This window comes from Triturus cristatus, chromosome 12 (assembly GCF_964204655.1).
Source record: "Triturus cristatus chromosome 12, aTriCri1.1, whole genome shotgun sequence".
In the NCBI taxonomy this organism is placed as follows: Eukaryota; Metazoa; Chordata; class Amphibia; order Caudata; family Salamandridae; genus Triturus; species Triturus cristatus.
The window spans coordinates 124,136,619-124,161,804 of NC_140595.1; the positions used below are offsets into that span (position 1 = coordinate 124,136,619).

General features: G+C 47.4%; 1 protein-coding gene across 1 annotated transcript in view; it reads right to left on the reverse strand.

Moving 5' to 3' along the window:
* The window catches only part of KCNN3 (potassium calcium-activated channel subfamily N member 3), a 463,290-nt gene that overhangs the window by 41,445 nt on the left and 396,659 nt on the right, over positions 1-25,186 (reverse strand). The window lies entirely within an intron of this gene.

Here is a 25,186-nt window from a genome sequence, read left to right on the forward strand (position 1 = left end):
TCCCACAGGAACAAGACAACACCGTGAACAATGCAGGACAACCAGCAACTTCCAGACAGAGAACACAAGGTGGATTAACCAAACCAATGGAATGCGGCCAACCCTTGAAAAAGAACACCAAAGAATAACGCAAGCAAACAGAGCAGAGAGTCCGCCGCATCCCTTGAGAGAAATTCAAACAAGGTGGTCTAGACGCATCCTTCACTTACCTGCCTCCGCTGCCTGACGCCTGACTGCCGCCGCCGCATTTTTAAAATTATTTATTTTTTTCTCCTCACTTACCTGACGCCGCTGCCTGCCTCCTGCTCCCAGGTAACGCCTGCTGCCTCCTGGCCGCCCCCCACGCCGCTGCCTGTACTCCTCTCGCTAGCTGACCCCCGCTGCTCACCTGGTCACTCCTGGTGTCCGCCGCTTCCCGCCGTTTTCCCGCCGCCGCTGCCCCAGGCGCACCCTCCCAGTCCCGCCTCCACCTACTGTCCCGCCCCCCCTCCCTGCCCATTGGCCACCCCGCTCCCGCCTCCCGCTGACACTCCCTCCCGGCTCCTTATTTAAGGGGACCCTGCGGGCTGGTCAGTGCGACCCCTGTGCCCCCCACAGACGGACGCTCCCCTCCACCGCTCTGCTGACCTACCTGCCTCCGCTGCCTGACGCCTGATTGCCGCATCCTTCACTTACCTGCCTCCGCTGCCTGACGCCTGACTGCCGCCGCCGCATTTTTTAATTATTTATTTTTTTCTCCTCACTTACCTGATGCCGCTGCCTGCCTCCTGCTCCCAGGTAACGCCTGCTGCCTCCTGGCCGCCCCCCACGCCGCTGCCTGTACTCCTCTCGCTAGCTGACCCCCGCTGCTCACCTGGTCACTCCTGGTGTCCGCCGCTTCCCGCCGTTTTCCCACCGCCGCTGCCCCAGGCGCACCCTCCCAGTCCCGCCTCCACCTACTGTCCCGCCCCCCCTCCCTGCCCATTGGCCACCCCGCTCCTGCCTCCCGCTGACCCTCCCTCCCGGCTCCTTATTTAAGGGGACCCTGCGGGCTGGTCAGTGTGACCCCTGTGCCCCCCACAGACGGACGCTCCCCTCCACCGCTCTGCTGACCTACCTGCCTCTGCTGCCTGACGCCTGATTGCTGCATCCTTCACTTACCTGCCTCCGCTGCCTGACGCCTGACTGCCGCCGCCGCATTTTTTAAATTATTTATTTTTTTCTCCTCACTTACCTGACGCCGCTGCCTGCCTCCTGCTCCCAGGTAACGCCTGCTGCCTCCTGGCCGCCCCCCACGCCGCTGCCTGTACTCCTCTCGCTAGCTGACCCCCGCTGCTCACCTGGTCACTCCTGGTGTCCGCCGCTTCCCGCCGTTTTCCCGCCGCCGCTGCCCCAGGCGCACCCTCCCAATCCAGCCTCCACCTACTGTCCCGCCCCCCCTCCCTGCCCATTGGCCACCCCGCTCCCGCCTCCCGCTGACCCTCCCTTCCGGCTCCTTATTTATGATGCCCCTTCAGCGACCGCGCAGCGGACGCGCGCAGCGGGCGCGCCTTATGTGTGCCGAAGGTGCGCCAAAGGTAAGCCCGTCTGCGCCCGTCCGTGCCCGGACCGCGCCCAGCGCCAGACCCCCTGGCCCCCGCGCTCAGCGCCAGAACCCCCGCAGGACCTACGACTTCGCCACACTCATCGCACTCAACACCGCCCGAACCCCCGGATGCTACCAAGCAACCCCACGACGCACCCATGGACCCTTCGTCTGCCGATCCTGCAACTTCTCCTGCCTCCGATCCTGCACCGCACCCGCCAGAACTGGAAGCAGTAACCACCTGAAGTGCATCCTGCTCAACACCCGCTCTGTCCACAGACACGCCGTCGAGCTCTGGAACCTCCTCGACACCGCATCCCCAGACGTCGCCTTCCTCACGGAAACCTGGATGAACGCCCCCTCAGCCCCCGACATCGCCATAGCCATCCCGGACGGCTACAAGATCATCAGGAAGGACCGCGTCAACCAGGCCGGAGGAGGCATCGCCATCGTACACAAGAGCACCATTCGCATCTCGGCTGACTCCATCGACACATTCGGCGCTGCCGAATACCTCCACTTCCAGGTCCGCACCGACCCCAAGACGACCCTCAGAGGCACCCTCATCTACAGACCCCCGGGACCGCGGGCACAGTTCTGCGATGACATCACAGACTTCATCAGCCCACACGCCCTCCACTCCACCGACTACATCCTCCTCGGGGACCTCAACTGCCACCTGGAGAACAACAACGACCACAACTCCACCACCCTGCTGGACAACCTCGCCAACCTCGGACTCAAACAACTGGTCAACACTCCCATGCACCATGCCGGCCACACGCTCGATCCAATCTTCTCCTCCAGCAAGCACGTCTCCTTCAGTCATTCCACCGGGCTCCACTGGACCGATCACAGCTGCGTCCATTTCAGCTTCACAAAGAACACGACCCACCACCACCCGAAGCAGGCCCCACACCGAAACTGGAGCAAGATCACCGCCGACCAGCTCACCATCTCCCTCAGCCAGAACCCCCCCGGCAGGACAACAGACCCTAACACTGCAGCCTGCAACTTCACACAGTGGCTGTCCGCAAGCGCCGACAACCTCGCCCCACTGAAGGACCCACTTACCAGGCCCAGGAGCAAGAAGGCCCCCTGGTTCACCGACGAACTCAAGGACTCCAAGAAGGCCTGCCGCACCCTGGAGAAGGCCTGGCTCCTCGACAAGACCGCCGACAACATGACCGCCCTCAAGCTCGCCACCCGCAGACATCACCAGCTCATCCGCACCACCAAGAAGAAATCACTGAAGGAACGATTGGACAGGAACGCCCATGACAGCAAGGAGCTTTTCAACATCGTCAAGGAATTCTCCAACCCCAGCACTGGCAACAACGACATCGCCCCCTCACAGGACCTCTGCGACTCCCTCGCCTCGTACTTCCACCGCAAGATCGCCGACATCCACAACAGCTTCGGCGCACACTCCCCGCGCCCATCGGTCGAACCCACGCACCCAGCCGCCACCCTCCAGACATGGACCGAGGTGACCCCTGAAGATACTACTCGCATCATGAACACCATCCACTCCGGATCCCCGACCGACCCATACCCTCACCACGTCTTCAACAAAGCGGCCCCCACCATCGCACCCCACCTCCGAGACATCATCAACGCCTCCTTCGACACAGCAACCTTCCCGGAGAGCTGGAAGCACGCCGAACTCAGCGCCCTGCTGAAGAAACCAACAGCGGACCCGACCGACCTCAAGAACTTCCGCCCCATCTCGCTCCTTCCCTTCCCGGCTAAAGTCATCGAAAAGGTCGTCAACAAGCAACTGGCCGCCTTCCTCGAGACGAACGGTTCCCTCGATCCATCACAGTCCGGATTCAGAACCAACCACAGCACCGAGACCGCCCTCATCGCAGCCACGGACGACATCCGAACCCTGCTCGACAACGGTGAAACAGCAGCACTCATCCTCCTAGACCTCTCCGCAGCATTCGATACGGTCTGTCACCGCACCCTAGTACAACGCCTCCACGACACCGGCATCCAAGGGAAGGCCCTGGACTGGGTCACCTCATACCTCTCCGGAAGAACACAGAGGGTACGCCTGCCCCCGTACCGCTCGGAGGCCACCACAGTCATCTGCGGCGTCCCGCAAGGATCATCACTCAGCCCTACGCTCTTCAACATCTACATGAAACCTCTAGCGGCCATCGCTCGCCAACACAACCTGAACATAATCTCCTACACCGACGACACCCAGCTGATCCTCTCCCTCACCAGAGACCCCGACACCGCCAAAGCAAACCTCCACGAAGGGATGAGAGATGTCGCCGAATGGATGAAAGACAGCCGCCTAAAGCTGAACACGGACAAGACAGAAGTCCTGATCCTGGGATCATCACCCTCCGCGTGGGACGACTCCTGGTGGCCCCCGGCCCTAGGCACTGCACCCAAACCAACAGACCACGCACGCAACCTGGGCTTCATCCTGGACTCCACCCTTTCAATGACCAGACAAGTCAACGCCGTCTCCTCATCCTGCTTCCTCACACTCCGCATGCTCCGCAAGATCTTCCAATGGATTCCGACCGAGACGAGGAAAACGGTCACCCAGGCCCTCGTCACCAGCAGGCTGGACTATGGAAACGCCCTCTACGCCGGAACAACAGCCAAACTTCAGAAGAGACTCCAGCGCATCCAGAATGCCTCCGCCCGACTCATCCTGGACATCCCTAGACGCAGCCACATCTCGAGCCACCTCAGAGACCTGCACTGGCTCCCGGTCAACAAAAGGATCACGTTCAGAATCCTCACCCACGCACACAAATCCCTCCACGACCTGGGCCCAAGGTACCTCAACGACCGCCTGACCTTCTACACACCCACCCGCCAGCTACGATCCGCGAACCTGGCCCTCGCCGTGGTCCCCCGCTTCCAGAGAGTCACCGCCGGAGGAAGATCGTTCTCCTATCAGGCTGCGAAGACATGGAACTCCCTGCCGGTCCACCTGCGGCTGACCCGGGACCACCTCGCCTTCAGGAAACAGCTCAAGACCTGGCTGTTCGAGCAGTAGCAGACCCCACTCCCCAAGCGCCTTGAGACCCGTCCGGGTGAGTAGTGCGCGATATAAATGCCATGATTGATTGATTGATTGATAGACAGGGAACAACACTAAGAAGTGATACAACCAACATGATGCAGTCATCATCACTTTGAGCCCAAAGACAGTCACCGCATGATCATTCAACCGAGGTTGTGGAGCCTTGCTTTATTGGGTATACCTTGGATGGACAATGGCTTACTGCACGGGCCATGAATATATCTTGCTGGTCCTCTCAATTCACCGATATACAAACTGAACAGACCCATGCAACAACCAACGCTGTGGAATCAGCACCCAGTCCTCAGGGAATGCAAAAACATCTCAACCAACACAAAGGCAATACATTTGTCAACCACTGCGGCACTGACAAGTGCCCTCCAGTCACAGACAAATGTGACAAAAAATAACTGGGCTAGTGCTGTGGACCCAGCACTCTTCAGTCAAAGTAAAAAAATAACATAACCAAGGAGATACGGAAAACTCAGCGCTTTCCAAGAAGAACTACTAAACAAGTGCTCTGCAGCTTCAGAGTAACTTAGCCCGGAATGGTGCAAAGAAGACACGTCTCTTAAGGAAAGAAAACAACAGAAAATAGCTGATACAATGGAGTGCAGCGAGCTCTATGCGCCCTATTTCAAAATAATACCTCAACTAAGGTGGTACAATCAGATATTTGTAGCCAGAGAAATAGACCAATGAAGGCCAATCAGATGCAGACAGCAGCCTGTGGTCAACTAAAGCATCAAAGACTAACTGAGCCAGCTGGATGCAGTCAGTGGCATACATCAACCGATACACAGTCAAGACTGTCTTACTAAAAATGGTGCAGTTACCACCCTGTAAAGAAAAACACCAAATAACACCCAATCAACACAATGCTGCTATTGCTCAACAGCTAACAAAACCAGAAAGAATAACGGAGCTAACACATGAGAACATGTGACACATCCTTTTCCCAAATAAAACCCTAGACCAATTTTAACATCACACTAATTAGCACACAAAAATACTTTTGTCCAAAAATATCTGTTTTGTCTAGACAATGCAACTTCAGTAGCTGGATTTTTAACTTCCAAGTAAGCACATTTAGGTTTTTGAAATGCGTCATAACATTTCATTACCGTTTAAAAAGCAAACAGGAAAAAAGCAACTCAAAACAGCAAAGGGCATTTTTCTGATGTTAATATTCTAAAGCAGACTTCTCAAAATTGATAGGTATTTGAAATGATGTCTGTTTGACTTAATGGTGTTAAGGGAGTTCCCCTCAACAGGAAGGGTAATGGAGAGAAAAGGATTTGGGGAAAACTGCTCTCCTCTTGTTCTTGGCTATGAACTCATGTGTAAAAAAAAATCATTTTTTTTTTTACAAAACCCACGTGATACAATAATGAAATTACATGAAACAGTTAAGAGGAGGCTGCAATTTATAAAAAGATGATTGGGTCAAAAAAATGGAAACACTTGTTCAGTCAAAATAATGTATATAGAAAAACAGGATTTTTTTTTTATTACAGATTCGTTTTAGGAAAACATGTACAAATGGAGTTAAAATATGATACCTTAACATAGTTTAATTGTTCGGAGAAAATGTTAAAAAAATATTTTAATCAACGCCAAGGACTGATTCCCACGAAAGTTATGCAGACAGCACGCTATTTAAAAAAATAAAAAACACTTGAGACATAGTCAGCCAATCAAGAAACACCCTGATAGAGCCAGTCCCAATCAACAAGCGAAAAGCAACAAACGATTTCTCAGAAAGTGAGGTAAACCCCGCCCACCTTGGCCAGAGTGAGAATGAATAACTCAAGCCACAGATACAGCGAGCAAACTCAGACCCTAGCAACATACCTAACACTAAACCACTTATTCAGTAGGGCCCCACAACCTATTTAGAACGTAAATTAAACTGGGGCACGTGCTCCCCCATAGTGAAAGTAGGACACCCAAGAATGACTAAACCGTCAAGGTGCAGTCAACATTCTGCTACCAGAGCATGTGCATAGTACCAACTTCATTTTTTGGATGTCTGCCATGCATAGTAACCCTTTGACCTAAATACTCCACACAGTTGTCCTTTATTTGGCATTGATTACTTTTCAAAGTAAGTCTACAATTCTTCAACATTATTTGTACTGTGTGGATTTTAGCCTGGTACTATTCCTGTGCTTCCCCATATACCAGTATATTATCTTGAAAATGTTTTACTTCTTCAGTCAGATAGTCGAAGATCTTATTTATTTCCTTTGTAATGCCACCGAGGTTTACATCAAACACAAAGACATTCTTTATATGGATATGTTGTGCATAGTTGTACCATGGACTACAGGTGACATGATTAAGGGCGGATTTAATTCTGATAAAATGCTAAAGAAAAGTCTAAATAAAGAACTATTAGGCTCTACTCAATAATACTAACATGTTGCTAATGTAAAAAAATATGCATATTCACTCAATTCTCCTATTCAACTCCCCACATAGTTATACATAGCTATCACAATGCTCAAAGCATGTGGTATAAGTACCATAGTTGCTAGCCAGTCGTATGATTTGATTGACTCAATCACCCTTGCTTAACACAAATCCACCAACCTCAATTTTATCTTACTCTCTGAACCCTTCTTACCTTATGTACAGTAGCGATGCCACATTTTTCAATAATATTTGAAGCCACAAATTCGCCAGCTTTATTAATTGCCATGTGTATAGAGGTAGAACTCTAGCACTTTTTTTATAGCTTCTGCCACCTTTGATATTTGTCTAGCTGGTTATGTGCCAATTCCTTTTCGAGCCATTAATGATGTTGCTACTTAGAACTGGTAAACCAGTCGGAGACCACAACGTAATCCCAAATGACAGTGTTTCAGCCATCTGGATTACGATATCCGTTTCCGACAGGCTATCCATGCCGGGCTTTCCAACACGGAAAGCCTGTCACAAAGCGACTTTGAGGGCCCCTAGCAGGCCCTCCTTCTTCGTGCTGCCTCTGGTTGGGGGCCAAGGGGGCACCCCGTAAATCTCTGCAACATGTGGCAGGCACAGTGAGGGTCCCCATCCTGAGACCATGATGCTGTTAGTCGGAGGCAACTCTGACCAACATCGTAATCGAGCCCGTAGGGTCTGTCGCCAGCTGCTACTCCTCTTCCTCGTTGTCCTTCCACTCTTGTGCACCATCATGCTCACAGACTTCTCTTCATCTTCCTGCCACCAACACAACTCCCATTATTATAAACAGGTTTTTTACACAAACAAGTACAAAAACTTTCTGACCACACATCTATGGGACAACATGTTTGCTGATGGCTATTCTTTGTCATTTATCAAATGACTGGGATGGTCACACATGTAGAACACATGATTAGTTTCTCCCATAAGTTCTCTTCCACCACCATCTTTATTCTCCATTTCCATGCCATGGTCCTCACATGGTCTTCAACCCCATATACACACACCCCTGCAACACTCTTTCAACTTCCATGCAGATCATCAGCTAAAAAGAGGCTCCTAACCGGTTACCATTGTTGGTGAACTTTCTGGTTAGCTGTTTACATCAACTGATCCTGTAAATATTCCTCATGCAAACGTGTCAACCAAAAAGGTATCTAGAAACACCGGTGAGACTTTCTCTGCAATTGTCATGGAAAAGGTACCTGTAAAACAGTGTATATAACATTAATGCAATATTCACTATCTGTCCAACATGCTCTTTTAACTTTATTAGTGATTTTTGTTGGAGGTTCTCTCTATCACCAGTTTAGCACTCTTCGTGAGCTAGAAAATTACGAACAATTCTCAACCTTTCAAATTCTAAAATAAAATGTTTCATCTTATCAGGGTATTCTCCCCCCCCCTAAACTGTTTATCCATCTATCCCTGTGTTTCACGGTACTACCTGTACCTCGGGCAAAGCCAAAAGATATAGTTTGGTGACGTTTTGTGGGACATGTTAGACACACAAATTAAAATAGAAATTTAAATTTACATCTTTGTTAAATAGAAGATTTAAACTTTTTATGCAATCTTAGCTGTCTCCTTTGTTCCTGATCTCCTGAAGATGTCAAATACACAAAATAGTGGAGGTGAATAAGCCTCCTATGCCACCAATTTCACAGTGGCTTCACATTTTACTTATCATAGTCACTGCGGTGTTGTTCAACAATATTGTGGTTTGTATTACTGTGTATACTAGACTATAGGCCGGCCATTTGTTTGTATGCAGGCTACTGAGACACCTGTGCTCTGTTGTCCACTAGTGGAAAACTTCTCAACCGCAGAGCTCTCGAAAAGACGACAATGAGTAGTTATGAGCTGCTGCGACAGCCTGCAACTTCCGGTTTACTTCTTTTGTGCTTGGTTAGTGTGGCTTTAAAAGTGGGTCTCTGCCATGAGCTTAATGGACAGCAGCAACCAGTCCATAAGCCTAAGGTCGGAGGGGCCCTGCTCCCACCTTTTGGCTAACATGAAGAGTGTCTGTCAAGCTGAGCAAAGGTCAGACCGATAGGTACTATTCATGCCCAGGTCAGGCAGCCAGGTGCTTTACATGCGCTAAATGTGCAGGCACCCAGCTGTCTGAGCTGTACTTTGCCAGGCTGAAGATGTCTCAGCCCTGTGGTCGTGACCTCCTCAACCTGGCTGAGCACGTGGAGGACCAACCCGCCATGCAGAGGGGGAGCATCACTGATAGCCTCTGACATGGGCCCTTCAGTTTTAAGCCCTGAAGTGCCCAGGACTGAGTGTCTATCATTGACGCCTCATCACAGAATGGGGTGGAGTTAGCAAGTTTCACTTACCCCATTCGATTGTGTGAAGAGGTAGGGGCAGCAGCCTCTTCTCATTAGCTGACCTAAGGTTAGCCGATGAGAGGAGGAGGCAGTCCGAGTCCACCAGGAACCTCGGAGACCCAGATCACTGCTACAGCCTATATGTTATTTGTTTCATGTGTGTGTGCGTGTATGTATGAATGTATGTTTATATGTCAGTGTGTACAGTGAATGCATGCGTGTGGTTGAGAATGCTGGGTGTATGTGTGCACGCTAGTAAATGCATGGGAATGTGAGTGAGTATGCATGCTGATGTGTGAGTGTGTTTGTGCTTGTGGCCTGCCCGCATTACTGGAATTATCGGGCCACCACTGATAATTGACAAATTGCTCCTGCCAAATACTTTCTTTTCAGAGTCACACAGTCCTAAAGCATGCAGAGAAAATAAGCCTTTATTGTGTCTGCAATGCTACTTGGCAACCTCACACCAGGATGGTGGTCAACAAAAGCCTAATGCAGCCAACGGGCCAGGATGGACTCGCACATTACTTAGTTTAAAGACTATTGACCCCTTGTATAAACAATGTTCACAGCTCTGTCAAGTTTCCCAGGCACTTGTGTGACGTGCTGCTTCAGTCCAGGTTTATTCTTTGACTTGTGGGACTTGTAGTTTTTAACTGTTGTGTGTTCCCTATATAGCCCATTGTCATTTGTTCTATGTTAGCATAACTTTGCATGCTGTAGGCCGCATTTGCTTTGCACACCTTACCAAATATCACACTTTTTACGGCACATTGTATTTTCACAAATAGGCAGCACATGTGTTTGTATTTTGTTCTCTTCCTGGGATTTAGTCAGAACAATCCATGCAAGGTCAAACAACATTGCTCCTTGTTATTTTCTGTGGTAGCACACTAGCACCTAGACATAATAAAGAAACCCAGCTCCTGTTTTGGAACACACAGGTTTTGTCATATATCCTGGGACTTGTTGTTTTGAAAAACACAAGGAGTGGATACTTACAGGCAGAGAAAAGGTCCTGAAATGAAAGGGCTGTGCCAGCTGAGATTTAGAATGGCTATGGTTTCCTTTAAAAAGAAAAAAAACCTATATTTTCTTGCATTCATTTTTCAAAACAAAATGAAAAGGCCTCTCACCCTGCCTGAATTAACCCACCTCCCTCCCCACCCTTGATCCAAATCAAAATTAAAGGTGAAACACGTTTTTTTCTTTTTGACAGCATACAAACAAATTTGGGCAAAAACATACATACACAAACAATGTGATTTACTAATGGAAAAAACTGAGAAACAAAAAGATGACAGGGAACGAGCGCCCATCCTCCTTATCCCGAAATGTGTTCAATAGCTCCCTCAATCTCGTTAACCCACAGTCTAATGGGGGCCCAAATTTCAGAGCCTCTTTTCCGGGCTCTATGTCTCCTTCGTTCATAAACCGCCATCTCCCATCGGTATACCACTAAAAGTCTGCCCAACCATTGGTGCCCAGATGGTGGCTCAGGGTCTAGCCAGAATGTAGCCAAACAGAGTCATCCAGTCATAGCCGTGAATAAGAATATCTGGGCTCCGATCATTCGCCGGTGTGGATTTGTATGGATTTTGGCCGTGGAGCGGCAGGTAGGGTTGCCCCGATTAACCCCTGGTATTTTCGTGACCCCAGGACTCGTAGCGCGTTGCTGAAAGCGGTTGATCTCTACTTCTCGAAGAACCTTGGCTCGGTTACCTCCGCGGTGTCTTTGTGGGAAGCGTTTAAAGCAGTACTAAGAGGGGAGGCCCTCTCCTTGATAGCGGATGTCAAACGTCGGAGAGATGTGGAGGTGGCGCAGATCGAGGCTGAGATAGTGGCATTAGAGTCTGTCCTGGAAGACGAGGTTACGGCGGAAACACTGCATAAGTTGAGATTAAAACAGTCTGAATATAAAGCACTGGTGACAAACGCGGCTAAGGTTCTCAGCAGGGAACAACAAGGGCGATTGTATGATGTGGGCGACAAAGCTGGGAAATTAATAGCGTGGTTAGACAGGAAAGAACGAGTGAATAGAGTTGTGCCAGAAATACTGACGGATGGCGGGGATATTGTTACAGAACCCGATGGGATAGTCCAGTGTTTCGCGGACCACTTCCGCATGGTCTATACGTCCGTGTCGGACAAGCCGGAGGAAGACTCGCATGAACTGCTGCGAGACATTGCCCTGCCTTGTCTATCCTACGTCGACAGGGAGGACCTTGATGGTGACATCACCGCGGATGAGGTTGCAGTTGCTATCCGCTCGCTACACCCGGGCAAGGCCTCGGGCCCGAATGGCTTGCCGATCGAGTTGTATAAAGATTGCTCCGTATTTGCGAGATATGTTTGTAGAGGCGCGGGAGCATGGGTGTCTCCCATTTGACCAACGCCTGGCGACAATAGTGGTTATACATAAAGATGGCAAGCCCCGGAACAGATGCGGATCGTATAGGCCGATCTCCCTACTCAACGCTGAGCCAAAAATCCTCGCCAAACTGTTGGCTAACCGTTTGATCAGGGTCATTGGGGACTTGATCCACCCGGACCAATCCGGGTTTATCCCGCACCGCAACACTGCGTTGAACCTCAGGCGACTCCATGGCGTGCTCGCGAGGGTTGGGACGATGCGGGATTCGGCCATCTTGGTGTCACTCGATGCCACGATGGCTTTCGACACTGTGGAATGGCCGTATCTGTGGGCAGCGCTCACAAAATTCGGCTTCGGACCGGGTTTTATAGGCTGGATTAGACTACTTTATGAGGAACTTTTGGCTAAAATCGCGGTGAACGGTAGGGCGTCATCTCCGTTCGAGCTTGGGAGGGGCACCCGGCAGGGTTGTCCTCTGTCGCCACTATTGTTCGCCCTCGCCCTTGAGCCGCTGGCGGCATGGATTAGATGGCAGCCAGACATAAAAGGGATCCGATAGTCGCCAGACCACGAGGACCGTATTTCTTTGTATGCAGACGACATTTTGTTATACTTGACCTCACCTAGGAAATCCCTCATAGTGGTCTGTGACGTTTTGAATTCTTTTGGTAGAAACTCGGGTCTCGCCATTAATTGGGGAAAGTCGCATCTATATGTTCTCAGTGGAGACACCCCTACCGTCCCGCGGAATTGCTCCATCCAGATCGCCCAGCGGGGCTTTCTGTACTTGGGGATATATATTTCCACCGATCCCTCTGTCCGATACGAGAAGAACCTACTCCCTCCATTGTCACGCTTGAGACGGGACGTTGCGGGTTGGAGGCGGCTACCGCTCTCCCTCTTAGGCCGCGCCGCATTGTTTAAAATGATGTCTCTTCCCCGATTTCTCTACGCCTTACAGAACACCCTAGAGTTAGTTCCTGCCAGTTATTTTCGTGAGGTGGAGAGCCTCCAGCGCTCGCTGTTATGGGACGGTCGACCGCGTATAGCTATAGCAAAGTTGACCCTTCCATGGTACGACGGGGGGATAGCACTCCCTGACATCAGAAGATATTATTGGGCTACCCAATTGGGAGCGATTAACCACGGTGTTTACGGTCCGGCATTGAACCCTGGGTTTGCTATGGATCGGTGGCTGTTGCGCTGGGGTAATTATCTTAGGGCGCTGTATTCCAAATCATTGGATGGGTCCCTCACAGGACAAACCAAGACGGCAGTGCATGTGTGGAAGGCGGTTACAAACTCGTTGGGCTGGAAGGACAGACTTACCCAGGCTACTCCGCTTTTTGAATCCGATATACTAGGGAAATTATGGCACACGAAAGGGTTTGAGAAGTGGGACCTAATTGGGATTTCTAGAGTTGGGGATTTGCTGACTAAGGGTAAGGTGAAATTGTTTCCGATGCTGCAGACGGAGTACGAATTAGGGGGCCCTGAATACTTTCGATATGCCCAGGTGCGTCACGCTCTGCTATCTGTCTGCGCCGAGGGGGAGGTCGTGCCTGAGTCTTCTCCGTTGGAGGATCGGATTCTGGATGGTCATATGCCGGAGAGTACAATCTCCTTGATTTACAAGAAGCTTGTAAATGTTCGGACCGACCTCCTCCTTGATGTGCGAGAACAATGGACTAGGGATGGTCTCGAACTGGACGATGAGGACTGGCAATATGCCATCTCCTCTCCGAAGGAGGTTGCGATCCCGGCTAGACTGCGGCTGGTGCAGCTTAAGATACTTCACAGGGTATATGTCACGGGCCCCCGCCTGATTCATATGGGTTTCTCTGACGATGGCTTATGCAAGAGAGGCTGTGGGATGTTGGGCACCTTTCTACACATTATTTGGGAGTGTGGGGAGATCGTAGAGTTCTGGAAACAAATTCATGATGTGATGGAAGAGGTCACGGGTATCGCACTCTTCCCGGAGGCAAGACGATGCCTATTGAATGTCTGGGGTCCCACCGACTATGATGCCGCTCAGACCCAATGGGTGACCCTGGGGAATATGGTGGCGAAGCGAGATATTGCGCAGCTGTGGGGATCCCAGAGACCTCCCACCTTGGTAACATGGATGGAAAATATGGACTGGGGCATGTTCCGGGAGAAAACGGTGTACAGTGCCCGAGGCCGCCCTAAGAAGTGGCATACGATATGGTGGCAATGAAACCATTATAGGGGAGATATTTGTGTGCCCCCGGTTACTGAGATGCTCGATGTGCAACTTTCCCCCTAGCCCTACTCCCAACTATATGCGTAAAACTGTTCATCACCTGGAGTCTGTACCCCTGCTTTCCCCTCACTTCTTTGGCGTGGCGTACTGCTCCGCTGATGGGAGTGGGACCTCGCCCCGGCTGAGAACTAGCGCATGCTTATTATATGCTTTGCCTTGCTTGTGTTTTTATTTTTTGGTTTACATTAAAACTAAAACCTTTGTTACTCCTGATGTACGGATATGGACCTTCCTACGTATTGTTCTCATCGTGCTGCCGGACCTCCGGGATGTCGGCTGAATAGCTGTGTACCATGTTGACGTAAATAAAGGTTTTTAAAAAAAAAAAATAAAAAAAATGAATATCTGGGTCGGCCAAGGCACTTCCAAATCGCTCACATCTAAGACTATCAACTGGGGGGTCAGACCAATCGCAAATCCCAACTGTTCTCCCAGACGTTTAGCAACCTCCACTTTTAGAATATTAAGCTTGGGACAGGTCGCGGACATATGGACACTATCATCTGCAAAGTACCCACATCGCGGACAGGGAAGACCAGAAGTACCCCCCCACTTGGATATCTGAGCCGGCGTGACATGTAGGTTAAACCAGGTTTTAAAGCACTGTACCTGCAGATTGGCCGCAATGAATGCTGTTTGAGCCAAGTGGAGCGAGTATTCACACTCTCCAGTCCCAGCTTCTAAAAGGTCCTGCCAGCGGTCAATATGTTTTGTGAGATCATCAACCATTTCCTTATTTAACAATTTATATATTGTAGCCAGTGTAGGTGGAGACCTCAGCAATATGTCTCTCAGAGTGACCCTAGAGAAACCGGCCATTCTCCCTGCATTTTTAACCAAGAAGTCTCTTATTTGTAGGTATTTGAATGGCCATTCCCTATCCCGTATTCATCCTTGATTGCATCAAAAGGAAGAATCCCCCCTTTACAACTAAGTCCCTAATTTTCCTCAATCCACTCTCATCCAAATATTTCATGTACCCATCATAAGAGGTGGCCGGGAGTAAGTCATTGTTATACATGGGAGTGTATCTGTGAACCCAGCCCAATCCAAACTTCTTCCGTATTGCTGTCCATACCTTAAATGCGCCAATCAAAATCTTGAATCTAACCCTCTTAAAATAGTCAAAGTCAATATGGCGCATGAGACATCCTCTAGACTCTGATCCAAATATTAGTTCATATATGGAGACAGAAGGCTCCTCCTCTGAATCTGCTCTTTCCCCTGTTACTAGGCCTGCCATCTGCTGCAACATTGCTGCCCAATAATATCACTGAAACTTAGGAACAACCCATCCTTCCTGCTCTCTTGGGAGGGTCAAACATTTTGGGGCTCTCCTTGAGCGCTGGCCAGACCATAAAGACCTGGAAATCAACTGGTTTAAGACTTTGAACCACGAGTTGTCAACCTCTAAGGGAATGGCTCTGAAGAAATGTGTAACATTTTTGGTAAGACCATCATTTTAATAGCATTGCTTCTCCCCATCAATTTAAGTTTCAAATTGTTCAATCTGGCAAAGTCAGTTTTGAATTTCTGGAGCGCTGGGTCCAGATTTAGCTCAACAATTTTCTCCACATTTGTCGTGATCTCCACTCCAAGATACCTGGCATTCGGAACAGCTATGGTTTCTAAAGCATGGGGTTCGTCACTAGTCCCAGCGATCTATAATATAACAGTTTGCTTCTATACTGAGGGTGGGTTTAGGCAAATATGTCAGCCAATATGACAGGGCTTTTTTATTGTATATAGTCTTTTAATCATGCTAATGACATTACTGACCTGCATATTCTTTCTAATTGGGGCACAGTTATTGCATTTTAGAGCACGATATTTTCAATAAATATGGTAAGATTCCTTCGTATCTATTTTCTATTTATTGTGGGCATGTATGAGCGAGAGAACAAAAGGGGGTTACCTGCTACCGAGATCCCTGAGAGGGTTGAGAGGGTTGTATTCTGGGGTGCTAAATAACTTGTCCTTCTGGAAGGTGAGGAGGGCATTTGAGGCACTATAGGCAAGTAGGATTCAGGTCCATAGGTGCTGATGTGGTATGGAAACTCAGTCCATAGGTACTGATGCTCTATGGTCCCAAGCATAGTTCTGTTCCTGAGCAGAATCCCTGCAACAGTATATTCCAATAAGTCTCAAAAAGACTCAAAAAGAATTAAAAGAAAAAAACATGTGCTGGAGCAACACATCGCACTTGCATTCTGGGAAATTTGGTAGCTATGTGCTACTAAGGGGTGAACAACCTTTACAACGCAACTATTACAACGCACTACACTTACAACGAAATTTTTACAATGCAACATCCACTACAACGCATTCCATTACATCGCATGACACTACAACGCATGTTTAAAAACTACCTTTAAAACGCATTCCATTACATCGCATACTACCTTTACAATGCATACCATTACAACGCAATCCAACACTTACCCTACTGTTGCACCCCCTGGAGTTAGAATAGTAATTTTTACCCCTATACTATCCAATACTTACCTTAAATGCAATTTAATATTATGCGTTGTAATGGTATGCGTTGTAAAGGTAGTATGCGATGTAATGGAATGCGTTTTAAAGGTAGTTTTTAAAAATGCGTTGTAGTGTCATGCTATGTAATGGAATGCGTTGTAGTGGATGTTGCGTTGTAAAGAATGCATTGTAAGTGCATGCGTTGTAAAAGTGTGCGTTGTAACGACATACATCCGCTACTAAGGTGGCCCAAATGTATTAACAAACCTTTCTTTTACTAAGGGTAAATTGCAACGCGACTGTTGAACTTTCAATGTGGTGAGTTCAAAGACCCACACTAAGTTTCAGTGATCAAACCCTACTTTCACAAGGGGTTCTTGTGAAGGAGTGGGGGTTTCTCCATTCTGCTTACTAGTGACCATATCTATCTATTGGATGACACTGCACCTGCCACTTGTTATTAGTCAGTAAAACTATGTTTCAGGCTGCAGAAATTGAACTCTTCAGCCCCAAGATCCAGGGGTGTAACACAGGCTACTGCAGCCCCTGTGGCAAAGGCAGGCCTCCAACCCTTGAGGGTGGGGTAAGCATTCAGGGACCTCCATTTAGTCTAAATCCTATGAAAATTTGCGAGACATGGGAGACTCAAGGGAAAGTTATCACATTCTGCAAGAGGGGCCCATCATTTTTGTTATGCCACTAGCCAGATTGTAGAACAACATGTCAGGCCCAACACAACCAACGGTCTGAGGCTTCTAAGAGAAAAGCAAGGGGCTCTCCTCATTGACTCACTTTAATGTAAAGAAAGAAAGAACCGTTCCCTCCTAAATGTCTCTATATAACTAAAACAAAAGAAATAGGACCTGATTTAGAGTTTGGTCGGCAGAGTAAAGGCAGTTAGAGTGGTGGAGGACTTTACATCCACCACCACCCCTGCCTTTATTCCAACCACTAAATTGAGAGTTCAATGTCAGCCCTGCGGTTATCTCTATGGGTTTGTATGAACCGCCATCATGGTGGTTCATACAAAGCCATTTAAATGTTTGGTCCATTTCCATCGTTGGTGACGATGCTTACACCAAACTTTTGAACGTTTTTACTTTTCCAAAATCAAACTCTTAAAGGGGGAATTTGTTGGGAGTTTATTTTTGGGAAAGTCAAAATGATTTTCCCCAACCAATGGGAGATTGATCTCATGGTATAAGGGTCATTGTTAGGCTTACAGACCACCCATTGCATAACATTAATTTGTATCATTGTCACTCTTATTTTCTGCCTTTTGAATGGCAGTGCATGCTGGCTTCACTTCCTCTTCTTTCAGCTGGAGCATGGACCAAGTACTGATTGCATCAGCTTGATTGCTGTCCTTCCGCTGATTGCTCTGTGATTGAGGCACTATTTTGAATTTATTTTCTTCCCTGTCCCTTGTTGAACCTCTTACCATTTGCAGCTATGTGTTACTATGCCACAAACACTTCAAAGAAGCCCTTTCTCCTTTTAAATGGATGTTTATTGTGGCAGTTGTTATCTGCTTTTATTGTGACAGCTGATGTTGTCTGCTTCTGAATGCATTTTCACTGAAATGTATGCAATTGCTTTCATTGTGTGATGGGATTTTTGTTAGCAAATAATGTTTATTTTTTGTCTTTTTCACGCATGTGGAGATTAACTGATTTGCTCAGAATCACAGGGGTGTTGTGCGGAGACCTAACAAGCATTGGCAATCAATGAATCAGGGAATTGTAAGCACGCTATTCACCCGTGAGGGTCTCAAGCCGCTGGGCGGGTGGGGGATGGGCTGGGGTCAAAGAAGCAGCTCCGCTCAGTTGAAGAGCCAGGTCTTGAGTGTCTTCCTGAAGATGTTCAGGGAGGGCCGCATCTGATGTCGATCGGGAGCTTGTTCCAAGTCTTGGCCGCGATGTAGGAGAAGGCTCTTCCACCTGTCCTGGCTCTATGGGGCTTTTCAACAAGGGCGAGGTCAGCGGATCGGAGGTTTCTCTTGGGTACGTGGTAGGTGATTCTCTTGTTGAGGTATTGAGGTCCGGTGTTGTGGAGACACTTGTAGGCGTGAGTGAGTATCTTGAAGGTTACTCTCTTCTCAACGGGGAGCCAGTGGAGGTTCCGCAGGTGTTGGGTGATGTGTTTGTGTCGAGGGATGGCGAGGACGAGTCAGGCTGTGGTGTTCTGTATGGTCTGGAGTTTGAGGAGCAGGGACTTTTTGATCCCGGTGTAGAGGGCGTTTCCGTAGTCCACTCTGCTGGTTATGAGTGTGTGGGTGACGGTCTTTCTTGATTTGGGGGGGTCCATTTGAAGGTTTTTCGGAGGATGCGTAGGATGTTGAAGCAGCTGGAGGCGATGGCGTTGACCTGTCGGGTCATGGAGAGGGAGGAGTCGAGTACGATGCCGAGGTTTCGGGCGTGGTCCGTTTGGGTGGGAGGGCTGTCGAGAGCGGTGGGCCACCAGGTGTTGTCCCATGCAGCATGCAGAGGGGAAGGGTCCGAGGACAAGGACCTTTGTCTTTTCTGAGTTGCGTTTCAGTCAGGTTCTGCTTATCCAGAATGCAACATCCTTCATTCCTTCCTGGAAGTTGATTCCAGCCAATGAAGCCAATAGGTTTCATCTTCGTGACTATTGGCTCTACCATTGCCTTTTGTTCCTGCTGCATAGCATGGGCATTGCCAACTTTGGCAGTGATCTGCAGGCATCCTGTATAGCAGCGTGGCTGCTGTGCAGCATGGCTAAAAATAACAATAAAATAAAGGACTATATTGCATTCAGCACTAATGCTCTTTTAAAAAAGCACATTAGCCCTGGCTGTGTCATAGCACTTTAAAAAATTGGTTTAGCCACACTGCTAAGCATCCACGCTGTGGTTCAGCCTGGCTCCAAAACAATGCTGAAGCCTGTAGCTATCAAAGGCAAGACCTATTAGCTTTCCAATGCTTGTTTATTTTTACTGTCCTCTGTACTTTAAAAAAAAACATGATCAGTCTGTGGAAGAAAAACTTTAAACAAATAATCACGTTACCATCATCATTAAAGCTTCACCTCAGTTTGCATCTTCATTGTAGAAGAAGGTAAAGGGGGCATTCCAACCTTCCTCGAAATGCAGGAGTGCTGGACACCTCCATACAAGGCAAACTACCTTTACAACGCGGTCGTTACACTGTGGTACGTTTACATCACGGTGAATACAACGCAAGTCGTTACAGCGCCTTGCGCTGGATGGCGCTATACACTAAGGAATAGTATAATTTACTATTCCAACACCTTTCCTACTGTTACGTAGGCTGGATTTGGCATAGTAAATCATATTATTCCTAAGTGCAGCGCCCTCCAGTGCAAGTCGTTGTAATGACTTGCATTGTAATAACTGCGATGTAACGTACCGCGATGTAAATCATCGCGTTGTAACGTCAAATATTCCCATTCAAGCAATGGCATATCATGATAAAGCACGACAACCAAAGACTGTAGAAGGTTGGTCTAAAGCCCACTCTCTCTCACTCCCTTTCGCTCTATTCCACTCATTGTACTTGTTCAAGTATATTGATAACATGAGGTCTTCCACACAGCTAAAGCTATCTACAGCAAGGGATAAAACAGTTGAAATAAAGGAAGTAGAGAAGCAAAGGAATAAAGTAAGGTTGAAAGAGAGCAACGAGAAAGAGGAAAAATGGGACAAGTAAGGAAGACAAGCAGTGAAACTAGGAGATGGTGCAGTAAGGAGATGAGAACACAACTAAACAACTAGGAACAAAGAGAGAGGAGACGAATGGGAGAGAACAAAAATTGAATTAACCCATACATGCACGAAGAGCAGGAAAGGAACTAAAGGGAGATCTGTGAAGGAAAAAAAGGAGAAAGAGAAAGAACAGATGCAAGGAAAGAGAGGAAGATGTGGACAAAGGGAGAAGGCAAATTAGAGAAAAACGAAAGAGGATGAAGGAAAATAAAAGAAATGGGAGAGGCAAAGGGAAGAGTAGAAATCCCAGAATAAGGACGAGGAGAATAAAACATAAGGATGATGAATAAAAGAACAGAGGGTATGAGAAGTAAGGAAGCAGCTAAAAAGGAAATTAAAGCAAATACTGATAAAGTTCACTAAAGGAAGCAGGAAAAGCTAAAGAAAGAGGGAGAGGAAGAGGAGAAAGAACAGAGTAAAAGAAAGGAGAGAAGTGGGCATATGTAACCATTGTAAACAAAGGGAAGATAAGAATAGAAAAGAAAAAGAAGAGTCGAATCAAAGGAAAGGACAAGGATAAGGGAAGAGGAGAAGTAAAATATTGACAATAAGGAAAGCAAAGGACCTTAGAGGAAGAAGAGGGCCTGGGGAGTAAAGGAAGTATAGAAGAATATAAATGGTAAGAGGACAAATAAACATAAGAAGAGAAGCAAAGACAATCGAAGAAGAACTGAAAAAAGGAAAAACAAAAGAAAAATGAGAATCAAAGAAAAGATGGAGAGGGGCACAGGAAACAAAACAAAGAAAAGAAACGCATAAAAGAAGAGGAGACGCCAAGGCAAGAGTTATGTGTCCTCACACTGTGATTTGTATTTCTAACCACCTAGCCATAGGAAAGGAAGCCAGAAATAAACATTCCCTCTCTCCTCACACATCCTCGCCCTCTTCCCAGAGTCTCCCATGCAGATCTCCCCTTCAGATCTCTGAACAGCAGTTTTTCTATTCCAATTATAGGGCGAAATGCCATCCCCGCGTGTGATAGGGAGAGTACAGCAAATGTCAGCGTGTTTCCTAAGCGCTCTGACACAGCTCCTATGAATATTTTTTAGATAAAAGATGAATCTGTGCCTGCCATCTCTAATTCCCACTTGGTGTTGCATTTACATCGCAGTCACTCAAGGCTCCTGGCTCACAGTTTTGTATCCAAACCTCCCTGACATACATTTCCCTTGTTATCCTTTGGCCAACATACATTTCACACATTAACAGCCACTCCAAAGGTTAACTGCTAGCCAGGATCATATAAATACAGCACCAGCAAGCACCTTTTCGCCACTGCCATGTTTAGGACAGCACATCTTTATTTAAAATCTCTCCACTCCCGCCGTGCTTAACTTGTGCCGGTCCTTGCGGGCGGTGGGCACCGGCACTTATTTTTGGGGACCGGGATACATTTTTCATCATTAGACTTTGGGAGCATGAACAGGGTGAACGAAGGAGGTAGAGAAAAGTCGGAAAACCAATGCTTAATTTGAGCCGGTGGTTTCGGTGCCCAGCACCGGCACTTAATCCTCAACACCAGTGCTCTTCATGAGCACCAGTAAAGGACACATTCATTTACGGGGAGGTTAAGTGATTTGCCCAGAATCAGAGGATGTTGAGTGGTTCCCCAGCTCTGAAGCCTGCAGCTCTGGCCATTATGCCACATCCTCTCCCCACTTTCACTGTTAGTGGTTGGTTCTGTTTTAGGAGGCGCTGACAAGAGAAATAGGCGGGTGCAAGATGCCTCCTGGCGAGAGCCCTGGCACTTATTGTTTTACAAATTAACCACTGCGGAAAACCTTCAGAAAGGGAGATAGCCCGGATGGTAAAAAGAACCTCCAAGAGTGAGATAAAGAGACAGGATGTAAGATGCACTAAAAATAAGAGGCATCGGGTGGAATCAGCAATTTGCAGCCCTGTCTTTTTGAGGCAAGTTGGGCATTCAACAGCCCCGTCTGCGGGCCCTAAAATAAAACTTTGGACCCCTGCCCTTATTTTTATTTGAGAAAGTTAAAGGGGTGGGCTAGTGAGGGACTGGAGGGTTACATGTGGAAATGTGCACCACTTTATATAGAAACAGGAATTCAAGAAAAATATCACATTTCTTATGCACGTGCACACGATTTTTCTTCTTCTCCTGGCTCAACAGAGTCTTGAAGCTCTGCTTATGTCATACTCTCCCTTGCCTCTGGACCCAGAGAAAAATCAGGGTCGAGGTTCAGTCGGTTTACATTTTGCTTGCAACATTAATAAGATTTGGACTTTGCAACAATTGAAAGGTGGCTAATTTTGTAAATCTTTGACTGCAGCAGAGAATTTTTGCAAAAAAAAGTTTTGAAGTAAATTTCCCTGCAAACTGTGTTGTAAAAGAAAATATATCACCAGGTAAAAGCTTTTAGGATTAACAAGTCTGAAGAGGAAAGTTTAGCATCTCTGCACGCCATTACTGTAAGAGTAGGATATTGTTCAAGAGATTTTATTCTCGCCTCTATCCCTGAATTGTCCAGAGATGTCATGGGCTAGGTGTATGTCATTCTTTCTGTTAATAGTCTCCGCTAATTTTATTTTAAGCCTTCACACATATCTATATATGTAAAAAAAATACAAACACAAAAGCGGGGCCTCGTTGGTTTTTGATTAACTAGCATCCGGCACAGCAGAATGCAGGTGTCACTGAAAACCAAGGCTGCCTAGTTGTGATTTGTGATTCTAACTCATGCCTTTTTCTACCACCGCCCTGTACTTCCTGTCTGTTTAATTCATCCCTCTAATGTCATCATTGCTTTCTCTTATTGTCACAGTTTTCCTGCCTCCTTATTTCTCAATTTTTTGCTTCTCTCTCTCTTGCTATGGGTCAAAGTCTAACGGTGAAAAATGAGTCCTCTTCCCCAAACCTAGCCCACCACTAGCAACCGCCTACGTAAATTTAAAAGAGTGCTGTAAATTGAGTTCAGGGCTTTCATTGTGCCTGAGTGAGGAGTTGTGGCCCTTAATCTAGGCAATAATCCCTTCACTTATCTAGACATTTTTTCACATCTAGGAAGCCAAGTCCCGGTCAAGCTCAATCATTAAACTCTGTCGTAATGACGAATGATCATACGGGGCTGTAGGCAGGAAAGATTTTTAGGATAACCACTGAATATGCAAATGATTTCCTTTAAGAACCATACTTTGTAAACCTGCCTTAAGTATATATTCAAACAAGCATTGCCAAAGATAGTAGTCTTGCCTTTAACTAATGGAACCTGACAATTTGCCTTTGCCAGTGCTTTTTCCAGATACGGTTGGAAAAAAAAGGCTTGTTTGTCAAAGAAAAACAGCATCAGCAAAAACACAAAAAAATGCCAGCCGCAGAATAGTGATGTTTACATGCACAGGTGTCACCATGCATGTTCTCATACGAGTCACGTGAATGCAGGTCTAAACAAAAGGAGCCCGTCTTAGTAAAGTGCAGACACTGAGCCCTCCAAAAGAGACAAAACTTTTTTTTAAAACAATATGATGGGTGTAGCATAGGAGCACTAGGAATAGGGGGTCTGAGGAGGCATGAAGGACAATGAGAGAGCTTGAAAAATGTTACAAATGGCAGACAAGAGCGGAAGGGGAAGGGCGGGGCAGACAATGGATACGCTGAGAGACATTGAGAACGCTGGAGCAGGGATTTGATGGGGAGAAACATAGGAGGAAGCGAGCAAGAAAACACTTGAGCTCCATAGAGTGTGGAAAGTAAATTTTAAAAAAAGTTGTCCAGTCAAAGTGGAAGGATTCAAGTAATCTTCTCAAAGGAGCCGAAAATAAACTTCACTCCAGGATACGGGCCAACGCATGAAGAGAAAGGAAAGCCATCAAATAAGATGCAAGTGAATGAGATTGCCAAGAAAAACAACCAGCGATAAGCAACCCAAAGCATAATGTAAATACTGGTATAGTACACAATAGGTCTTCGACACCAGACAGATAAAAGCTGCCTGTAAGCGAGACTTAAAAATTAGGGCGTGCATCTTGCGTTCATGAATCAACATTGAACACCGCTGCTGTAGATCAACATCCGCCAAGCTTTCCAGAAATCCTGCAGCTAGAGAAACACCTATAGCACCCTCTGCATTTACACAGCAACCATGGTAGAATGGCCCTCTGGATGAAAAGAGCTGGATTTAGGTTTCAATTTAATCCTCAGCTAACACAGATGAACCCTTTCAAGCTGGCGACTCTGTCAGTGCAGAGTGCCCGAAACGCCAGTCCAACACTGTCTCCCACAATACTTTTATATGTTAAGTTAGGGAAGACCAGATATATTAATATGTAAACAGAGTGCTCTGGCTTCTTTATGATTGTGTTTGTACCATTGAGATAAACAGATGCATTTTAATCAATGTAGCTTGATCCTCAGTGTACACTACTTTAGAAGATAACCTTTTGTGATTAAAACACACTCTTTTTTTCTAGAAATGCATTACTAGGTGCCTAGTATTTTATTCCTGATTTGTACATTTCTTAAGGCACCTTTGTAAAACACATTGACCACAATGTACCAATGTAACTCTGGAACGACAAGTATAAATCAATCAATCAGGGGTTTGTAAAGCGCAACTACTCACCTGTGAGGGTCTCAAGGCGCTGAGGGGGGGGGCGAGAGGGGGCTGCTGATCTTTCTGGTTGTAGAGGTTCAGTCGAAGAGCCAGGTTTTAGGGTCCTTCCTGAACAGGGTCAATGACGCGGATTGCCTGAGGTGGGAGGGTAGGATGCTCCAGGTCTTTGCGGCGAGGTAGGCAAAATGTTGTTGTTATATTTAGGCAAAAGTCACTGTAGTGTTTTCCATATTTATTCTACCTAGAACGCCTCTTCCTTGAGGTTCCTTGTTGATGTTTAAATAGGAACATTCCTCAGCGGTCAGTTTGTTCCCTGACCAGCTGGAGA